Here is a 10,236-nt window from a genome sequence, read left to right as displayed (position 1 = left end):
TACTGCTGGTGAAATCCAAAATAAAAATCGTTTTTTGATTTTCGTATTTATGAAAAACAAAATTGCCAACCGACCAAATTGCAAAAATACCTGTCATGGAAGGGGAGGGTAAAACCGGAAGTGGCGCGACTGCAAAGAAGATGGCGGTCGTCTTAAAGTGAACGAGTGTTCCGTGTCTTGGTCGAGCTGTCTTTAGAGGAAATGTTAAGCCAACAGCAATCTAAGGCCTGCCTGTATCATGGCCGAGACGTTTTCAAAGAAATGAGCTGAATGTTTTTTCACTGGTAGTACGCTTTTGTTGTAACCTTGCAGCATTACGCTACGCAGCAGGGGCACCCAACGAGGACATAGTTCAAAACCACTTAACATAGCATTGTTGAACGTAGTTTAGTATTCAAACGGTAGATATAGGCATATTTTTATCCCCTAAAAACTTTTCATCTGTTCGAATTTCTTAGCTGAAAGTCTAGTGATCCGAATATTATAGGGATAAAAACTTACCTTCTCGAAAACTTCAGCCAGGAAAAGGCTCCCGAAAATTCTAGGTGGCCTTTTTTAGGGTCAAAATCCGTTAAAAAATGGGTAATTATACCATTTTGTCGATGTTCGAAAATCCTAGGAGAGGCAGGCAGGCAAGAAATTTTACAACAAATGCTCCGAAAATTCTAGATCTCAAATCGTCTTCCGAACAGATATTCTCCCGAAAATTGCCGTTGGGTGCCCCTGACGCAGGGTAGAGCGTTTTAGATGAAGGACTGCGGACTGCGAACTGCGGACCACGGACTGCAGACTGGGTGTATATAAAACACGGACCAGCTGCAGGTATATAATGCGAACTACGTGCCATGTTTTGGTCTAATGATATTGTCACTCGACCGTATAACCGTGTATAACTCCTTTAAGGTTGTTGTTAAAGTGAAGAAATGTTGGCTCTAACAAGAAAATCTTTTAGAGATCTTTTCCTTGCGATAAGGAACATTGTCGGCGTTAGGATATATTTGCGCGAGTGTTTTTTGCCTGTAATAAGGTGCTAGTGTTTTATTAGAATATTTTTGAGAATCGGAGTTGCAAGATTGAAAGTCGTTACAAACGGCAAAATCTTTTTTGATGTTTTGGGTTTGTCTTTTAAAGCCACAGTGCGCGATTCGAAGCGGACTTCGGTTAGGATTGTTTCCACAAGGTCCCGGAGGTAGCCTCGTTCTGTAAGGCGAGTTAAAAATTCTTTCTTCTTTAACTTCAATTATTCCTTAACCGAGTTTGTTCTAAATAAGCGCTAGGCTTCTGTTACCGCTAAATATTCAGGGGCACCCAACGGCAATTTTCGGGAAAATATCTGTTCGGAAGACGATTTGAGATTTAGAATTTTCGGAGCATTTGTTGTAAAATTTCTTTCTTGTCTGCCTCTCCTAGGATTTTCGAACATCGACAAAATGGTATAATTACCCATTTTTAACGGATTTTGGCCCTAAAAAAGGCCACCTAGAATTTTCGGGAGCCTTTTCCTGGCTGAAGTTTTCGAGAAGGTAAGTTTTTATCCCTATAATTTTCGGATCACTAGACTTTCAGCTAGGAAATCCGAACAGATGAAAAGTTTTTAGGGTATAAAAATATGCTTATATCTACCGTTTGAATACTAAACTACGTTCAACAATGCTATGTTAAGTGGTTTTGAACTATATCCTCGTTGGGTGCCCCTGAATATTTTCCTGTTTTTCGTATTTCCCAGGTATTTCCTATCAAACCCTTTGTAGTTTCGTTTGCGTTATTATCTTATAGTAGTTGTGGTTTTTGCCGCGGATATACCTGCGTACGTACGATTTACAAACAAAGAAATCTATTATCCTTTGTATTAGTTAGCATTGTCGAACGTGCTCAAGAAACTTCTTCAGTTCTAGTCAACGTGTCATCGTGTTAAGATCCTGAAAGTAAGGCTCAACGTCAACGCTGTGAAATCCCTAAAACTGTCCTAAAGACAGAAGTAAGTCTTTTCACTTTCTGCATGATATGTTACGTTTTATAAAGCCTTTTTGAATCGTATTAATGAAATCCAAAGTTTGTTTTCGTAGTTTTAAGGTAGTTTCTGGTTAATCTAACTAAAGTTTTCGCTGTTTTTATTTCTTAGTTTTCGAAACCGCTTTGTACATGGTTTTCTTCGTCTACACTGCCTAATAATCGCTTCGTTTCGCATCGCTTCTTTTCAACATTGTTAACGTCTCATCGCTTCGGTTCAATAAACTTTGTTTACATCCTTATCGTCGTGAGCATCATTATCGTAGCGAAACTTCTTAAAGCGCGTCAAGAATTTTCTGTCTTAACGTGGGATTATTAAAACGATCATCCTGTGAGTAACGTTTCGAGCTCACAGCATCTCCATATGCAAAGCCGGCCTTCTTAACGCTGAGAGGGTAAAATGAGGAGAAATGCGTATTTTGAAACGTTTCTGTCGGCTTAAGAGGTCTCAAAATGTGTTTGAATGAATCTTGGTCCTTTAAAAACTTCAGTGTCAAGGAAAACAATCTGTTTTGATGACAGCTCGAGTGTAACATTTATTGTTGTGCGGAAAGAGCTCGTGAAAATGATTAAAGTTGTTGATTTCGGTTTCAGGAAGAGTCCACACTGGGAATATGCCTAAATCTCTTACAGAGAAATGGTTTGTAAGGGCTCGCATGTAGTAGTTGTTTATCAAAGTGAGCCATGAAAAATGACCGAGAAAGCATGAACCGCCATTTTGGTGCCCATTGCAAGTTCCTTGTGTCTGTACGTAGTGTTTGCAGTTGAATTTGAATTTGAAGTAGGGATAGGTAAATTTGACTGAAAATGCTCTTCGTAATGGCGACAAACGATTTCGATTTCCTCTTCTTGGGGAATGTTAGTGCAGAGAGAGCACATGTCCAACGTAGCTCAAATTGCTTCACCCGGAAGTGTGTAGTGTCCTTGATGTAAGACTCTTGTTTTTTCGCGATTGGTCTTTTAAAAGCGAGTGCGAGTGCGATCTGTGGCGGCCACCGCTACCAGAGACGACTGGTCTGCCGACAGGAAGAGTTTTATGTATTTTGGTCATCGTGAAAAACTATGGTATTCTTGGTGATTTTGGCCTAAACTGAGCCGCTTGTAAGTCATTTGTCATTTCATTATAATTGTTATGACTTTTGCGGCTGTTTCGGCCGATACAATCGGTTCATCTTAGATTCCAAAACCGGTCTTGCTATTTAAACAGGTCTTATCAAGACGCTACAGCTAACATTGATTGTTAGAACGTGAACATCACATTGAAAGGGTTTTACACGGTTAGGGTCGAGTGACGATATCATTAGACTAAAACGTAGACTTTTTTCGCGAGCGCGAAGCGCGAGCGGTAGATTTTTTAAGTTTTCTGCGGCAAGCGAGCGAGAGAGCGAGAACCGGAAATGAGAGGCGAAGGACTTTGAGAAAGTCTAACTAAAACAGCATGTAGTTCGCATTTTATACCGGGTCCGTGTTTTTTATATTCCGTGGTCCGCAGCCCGCAGTTTATACTGCCGATCCGAAACGCTCTACCCTGCGTAGAGTAATGCTGCAAGGTTACAACAAAAGCATACTTGCCAGTGAAAAAAACTTCAGCTCATTTCCTTGAAAACGTCTCGGCCATGATACAGGCAGGCCTTAGATTGCTGTTGGCGTAACATTTCCTCTAGAGACAGCTCCATGAAGACACGGAACACTCCCAACCTCGTCCCCAGGGTCTTCTGGAAAGCGGGAAGACCCTGGGGACGAGGTTGGGAACACTCCTAAACAATCATCCGAATTGTTTCCTATCCAATCAGAAAAAAGTCCAGATTCTGGCATTTTTGCATGTGATCTGTGAAAAAATGTATCATGCCCTCCTCCCGAAAACAGGTTACAGAGATAAAGGGAGAGGGCATGATCGCAGGCTACGGAAAGTCAAGATTTAACTTATTGCATAATTACTATTTTTATCCTCCAATTACAGGTCGGAGCCATTCCTGTATTTAGTCGCTCGTCTCAAAACCACAGTTGCTATCTGACCCTCAAATATAAGGGGTCCTTTACCTCTTTTGTCTTTTTGCTTTTCTAGGCCGAGTGCTACTCGTTGAAGGAGAAATGGAAGGGTCCACCTATTCATACTATCAGGTACAATAGATCATACCGTGCCATTGCAATTGTCTGATAGAAAAGCTACTTCGTGACTCCGGCTGCTTCTGCTCGTGCGGCCGAAGTCACCTGGAGTTGCCGCGGTGGGTACTTTCGTTCCGGGTCTATTTTGGCGTTATATGCTGCAATTTTACTGGCTGTATTATTTTTGAAGCCAAACTTTAGAATACTCGGCCACTTCAGCTCATTTTCTTCGTTAAAATCACCCCACGCGAGAGAGGCGAGACGCGGTCGCCTTTTCTCGCGTGGGGTGATTTTCACGCGCGCTCGCGTTTCGCTCGCTCTACCATCCCTGGGGAGAAATGGGGGACTACTCGTAGTCTTTTTTTTTTGTCGGTGGGACCTAGTTTGTAGGCCACGCGTTCCTAGCGGAGAGCGTGGAAACTAGGGATAAGAATCGTGACTACTTCTATTGTATGCAAATGAGTCTCGTGATGAGCATGCCGTGTATTTTCGGCGATGACTGGAATAACGCGAAATGTTTTTTTAGTGCTAAGACAAAATTTTTTGTTCCATACAAGAAATCACACTTTATCTTTTTCGACATAACAGGTTTACGTTTCATGCTTATATAACATAGCAAGCTGATAAAAATAAAATCCCAAGTGCAAAACAGACATACAAAAGGTTGAAACTGTAAACACGTGCTCTCTCTCTAGTACCCTGGGTGCCAGAGACTTTTTCTTGCGCGGTTTCTGTAACACCGAAAATTCCCCCCGCACGCGAGAAAACCCTCTGGTACCCAGGGTATCTCTCTAGAGAGCCATTTTTAAATTTGATCTTATGGGAATTTGGTTCTGAACTTCACGTGCTAAAAATTAAACACAGCTGAACGTGACGAAAGAATAGTTTTGTAAACTCGTGTTGCGGGTCATGGTGGGTGTTACTAAACAGAGTAACGTAGTAAGGAGTAACGAGTAACGGCGTAACGAGAAAACGAGTGACGGGATAAAAATTCAAGAGTTAAAAAAATAAATAAATAAATCCTAATGAAAGAAAAACAAAAAAATGGCTGTAATATCCTAATAATGACTTACAATCTCGAAAAATATTTGGATTCCAAAAAGTGCTTAAAACAACGACGTCAACCCCACCACCCCTCTCTCCAGCAAAGTCGAAGGTATTTTCGAGCCGAAAAAGTCACCTGGCTACGGCTGTTATTTGCAATTGAATATGCCTATCCAGCAGTTAGAGTAACAAAACGTTCCGTTTATCGTTCACCCTAAAAGGTTATTTCCTACAGCCCAGGATTAGGAAGACTATTTTAAAAGTGCCGAGTTTCTGAACAATTGTCACAAATCATTGAAACTGTACAACTGAATATGTACCCAGATATTAGCATTACTACCAACATCGTCAACTGCATCAATAACATTGAATTCCGTATGGTTTATGGTTTGATCCCGCGGTATACGTTGTGCTTATTGAGATCATGAAGAAAAGAAAGTTTTCTTGACGCATTCTTTTGTAGACAAGGTATGGGAATACCCTAAGCAACCTCGTCCCCAGGGCTTTTCCCTTAAAAAATGGGTGGGACGGGAAAAGGCCCTGGCATCACATAGCGATAATTTATTACACCCAGGATTTTAGGGTGTACGAGGGGACACGTGACCAGCCGATGCCAGGGCCTTTTCCCGCCCCACCCATTTTTTAAGGGAAAAGCCCTGGGGACGAGGTTGTGCCCTAAGTTTAAGTGGTCGAAAAAAAAAGAGTCTTAATTAGCAAAATTGTGATGGTCGGGTGTTGTAAACTTTCACTGTATGCAAATGAGACTTGTGATGAGCATGCGATTTATGAAATGACGTGCCATGTAAATCACTTTTTCGATATCTGACAATGATGTAATTTCTCTGGAATCGAGGCCCTTAAATTTTCGTGTATTTATATACGCGTATAGCCTGCTACCCAGCGCTGGCTACCGGGTATTTTTGGTCGTCGCTAACACGCGTACTAAATCAGTTCAGAAACAAATATATCGACGTCGATAATGTAGGAAGGGAAGTAAAAAACCTTTAGCGAGTAAATCATGTTTCTTGTAGAATTAATCGCCTCCTCATTTCTCGATCTAATCATCAAGCAGGGGAGACCTGAATGCTGCTGTAAGCGTGTTTTTGTTTAATCCTAAATTAAGACTATTTTTTGTGCGAAATTGGGTATTGCTGTACATTTATGAAAACGCGAACCGCTGCGCACAGCTGAGTCGATCCTCATACTATAGGTTCATATTTCTTCGTCTTTCCTTCAGATATATGGTGCAAAATAAACAAATTGTTAAAGTACTATGAATATCAACTTACCGAACGTTGCATAGAGGGAAGCCTCGAAGGTTTCAAGGTTTCTTTCTTAGCACGGTTTCTTTAAGATGATGAAGCTCGTTGAATGCCGAATAGCTAAGAAATGTTACGATTGTCATCACTGTTGTAGATGGTTGCACCATCATCATTCACAAGATTGTCAAGTGCGATTCTACGTATGAAACAGTCTTTAACTCTGACGACTTGATTCTAAAAGTGTTATAAGTTATTGCTTCTTAAAAGAAAAGAACCTTTTAGTCCAGGTATTTTGTCGTCGGGCCTGTAACTAATTGCAAAAGAAGTTTTCTCATCATTTACCAGTTAGAAATATCCTATACACGAACATACTAAAAGTCCCTAAAGATCCAAGCATGGGAACACCTCCAAACAGCGACTCTCAACAAAAGTAGCCTGCGAAAACATCCGTTCCTCCACGCTCTTCGCCACTCGGGACGTTTCGCGAGGAGGAAACGTTTTTCGACTCATCGGTAGTTCCTTCGTTTCCGGGTTAGGAAAGCTTGGTGAAAGAAACGGGCAACTGTGGCGAGATAATAGCCGTCGTGTACGAACTCACGAAAAGAACTCAGGAGATGCTGTTCGTCGATTGGGCACAATAATACAAAGCATTTTTTGTGCCCAATCAGGAGCCAGCAATCGCTTGACCGTTTGGAAATGGTCCGGTGAGAGTCGATACCCAGGGGCTTTTTCGCCTGTGCTTGAAAACTTTTGTCGCGCCTTTTCTCCCGGCCAGACTGACCGCCCCTGGGTCTCCGAGGATGGTGCAACCCTAAACGAGACCTCCACGGCTAAATGTGATGGCTTTTTGCCCAGAACACCCTAAATGAGACCAAAATCCGAAATATACACCCCTAAGCGAGACGACGAGCATCCCCACCCCTTTCATATGCGGAGTCCCCCCCCGGGATACCATTCTTGCTACAAATACACCTCATACTGCTACAGTCGGACGACCAGTTGCATCTGATTAACTGAAGAAGCGATTCTGGGGCAGGTGGCAAGTCCGTTGCAACCGGAAATACTTAGTGACTGTCCATCCTCAGTTCTCCATTGACATGCCAGCACCTTTTCCCTGTCACTGCTTTACCTGTAGGTAGACACACAGGCTGTGAAATTGGGCAGCTGTTGCTGTTGGGGGCAGATTCTACCGCTCAATCTGAGACGTGTTGGTTGCAAGTTTTTCAGATTGACGCTGATATCTGAGAGCGTTAAGACCTACCCCTGGTTTACCACCGAAAAGCGATACAGGTGCTTTTTCACTTACACTGACAACGTCGGAAACAGTAGAATGACAGCTGAAGACTTTAGCTTATTCTTTGAAGTGTAGCACAGTCTCAAATTCTCACTGAGCTGTTGCCTTGCCAACTCCATAGAGGAGTGATGTCGTGTCGCATCGCTGACGGCGTGAAGAAAAAAGATTACTGCAAACTTCCTTACCCAGCTGTTCTTTGACTCTCTTCATATGGCAGACGCGTGCACCTCTTGCGTTTGCCTTTGGTTCTGGTGTTTAATAGAGGTCACAGACAACTTCGGAAGCATGATAACACAGAAGGACTAACAAATCTGTGTCATCCCCAGCTAGAACTGTGGTATTTGTTCGGGTAGACTCTATCGCGGTTTACTATAAGAAGGTCGGCGTCACCATTTGTGTGGTGTGTTCAGGGGTTTCAATAAGCACCGATGGCCGACGAAACGTTTCGGCTACTTTGCTTGAGGCGGCAACTTTTTTCTACAAAGAAGAAGCAACTAGTTTGATAACGTTGTACACAAAAAGATATCATAAAATCTGAATGACAACGTAATTATGATGTGTTTTCGTAAAGGCCCACTAGTTTTCCGTAATCCTTTAGCCATGTGAACGCTATACTTAAGTCATTTTTTTCACAAGTTTCTTTTATAGGTTTACGCAGAATTTGTTTACGTGCAAATTAAAGTACGTTCATTTGTTCATTGCTTGTAGGAATTGACTGTGGGACAAATAAATTGAGAGCTAGATTTTTTTTTGAATGAAAAACACGCTCTTTTGTTCACACATTTAGTCCCCAGAACGCTGAAAATCGCATTTTAGGGCTTTGAAATTTCAAACTTTTCCCCTAGAAAAAGGGGACTAATGGTCCCATGTTAATACACATTCGGTTACTCTATTCAAACCCGCTGGGTATTTCAACTTTTATTGAAACCCCTGACTGTGTTACGTATCCTGCATTCTGGAGAGTCTCAGATAGTATTAACAGAAAGCTTTGTTTGTTCTTGGGATGCGAGAGAAAGTTATTCTTCTTCATAGTTATAGTCATGCTTCCTGAAAAGGTGACAGTGGCAGCAACCTTCGCTGAAACGCACCTCTGCTGTATTATAGATTTAGTTGACATATGGTCGTACCCGTCAAACACAACTGTCGCTCTTCCGTACTTCCTTTGCAGGTAAGTTCAATGTAAGTCGCACACTTCCTTGTAATTAGGAGAACCCGGCTCTCTTGGCCATGGGACTCAATGGAGAAGAGCACCTCCGTCCAGCATGTACTGTACAGAGTCTTGGCCTCTGGTGTAAGCTCTGTCCATGGTGTATCTGCTAGCGGCTGCCGGGCTTTTGTGGATGCCTTAACGTGAATGGGGAATCGAAAGGAGCTGTGGGATATGTGCAGAGCTCGTACTGAAATAATTCTTGAAGCTCGAAATTATCACAGGCGATGATGAGCCGCTGAAATAAAATTTCAGGGACAAGTGTACTTGGTCATTGTCAATCTTTACGAAGGACTTCGATGCCATAGTGACTACCAGGGAACTTCGTTTGAATGAGTTATCTGTGGCTAACATTCCATTCATTGACGATACAATCTTCTCCCCGACACTCTTGGCTGTGTCAGCATTGACATTTCTATCGGCGTTTACACGATTCATGATGTTTCTTAGGTTATTGCCAGTGTCGAGAGGGAAAGGGTTATGGGTAGCCAGAGCCTTGAGGATGGTCACTGTACTGTGTCCTTCATATCTCTTGCCTTGTCTGTCTTGCCTTATACATATTTTTGTTCTGTTCTCCAGAGTTAAACTGAACTCCCCTCAGAAACATTGTTCTGCTTTGCGAGTTAGGGAGCGACGACTACTATTTGTTTCGTCTGAAACAGCGTTTTTAGCTCGATTAATGCAGGTCGACAGTACTCTCGCCGGCAGTTGTAATGTACCTTCTGCCCAGGGAACGTAGTAATAGTATCAACCCGGTCTACGCTGGCGCGGTTTATCCCTTTGCTTCCCTTTTCTATCAAAGTTACGACGTCGCCCTCGCTATTGAGACTTTTATTACAAATAACACAATTCACTGTTCCATCCATTAATATTTGGAAATTTTCGTCTGAAATTGTACGCAAATTACAAATTAAAACTTGTCAACTATCAAGGCTAGACTACGAGTAATCCTTATTTTTCCTCACGGATAGTAGAGCGAGCGAAACGCAACCGCGCGTGAAAATCACATCACGAGTCTCGGCTTTCTTGCGTGGGGTGATTTTCACGCGCGCTCGCGTTTCGCTCGCTATACTATCCCGGAGGAAACATGGGGGCTACTTGTAGTCTAATCAAGGCGAACGTTAAGGGCATAATGACACTTAAAATGTATTTTTTTCAGTTCTTTAAATCAGTCATAATTTGTTGTGTTTAAAACGCTCTAATTGTTAGCATAAATAACATTTTTTAGAAAGTATTTTCATCAGTTCCGGCGGAAACCGATTTTTAAGTCATCTACTCTCGTAATTTGAGGCTGGTTGAGTCATTAGAAAAAC

At 42.2% G+C, this 10,236-nt stretch overlaps 1 pseudogene; it reads right to left on the bottom strand.

Moving 5' to 3' along the window:
- Positions 1-7,539: 7,539 nt before the first annotated feature.
- Positions 7,540-9,512, bottom strand: LOC140952147 (uncharacterized; annotated as a pseudogene).
- Positions 9,513-10,236: the final 724 nt, after the last annotated feature.

This window comes from Porites lutea, chromosome 11 (genome assembly GCF_958299795.1).
Source record: "Porites lutea chromosome 11, jaPorLute2.1, whole genome shotgun sequence".
Classification (NCBI taxonomy): domain Eukaryota; kingdom Metazoa; phylum Cnidaria; class Anthozoa; order Scleractinia; family Poritidae; genus Porites; species Porites lutea.
The sequence above is the reverse complement of the archived record's forward strand: the minus strand, read 5'-3'. Positions and strand labels throughout refer to the sequence as shown.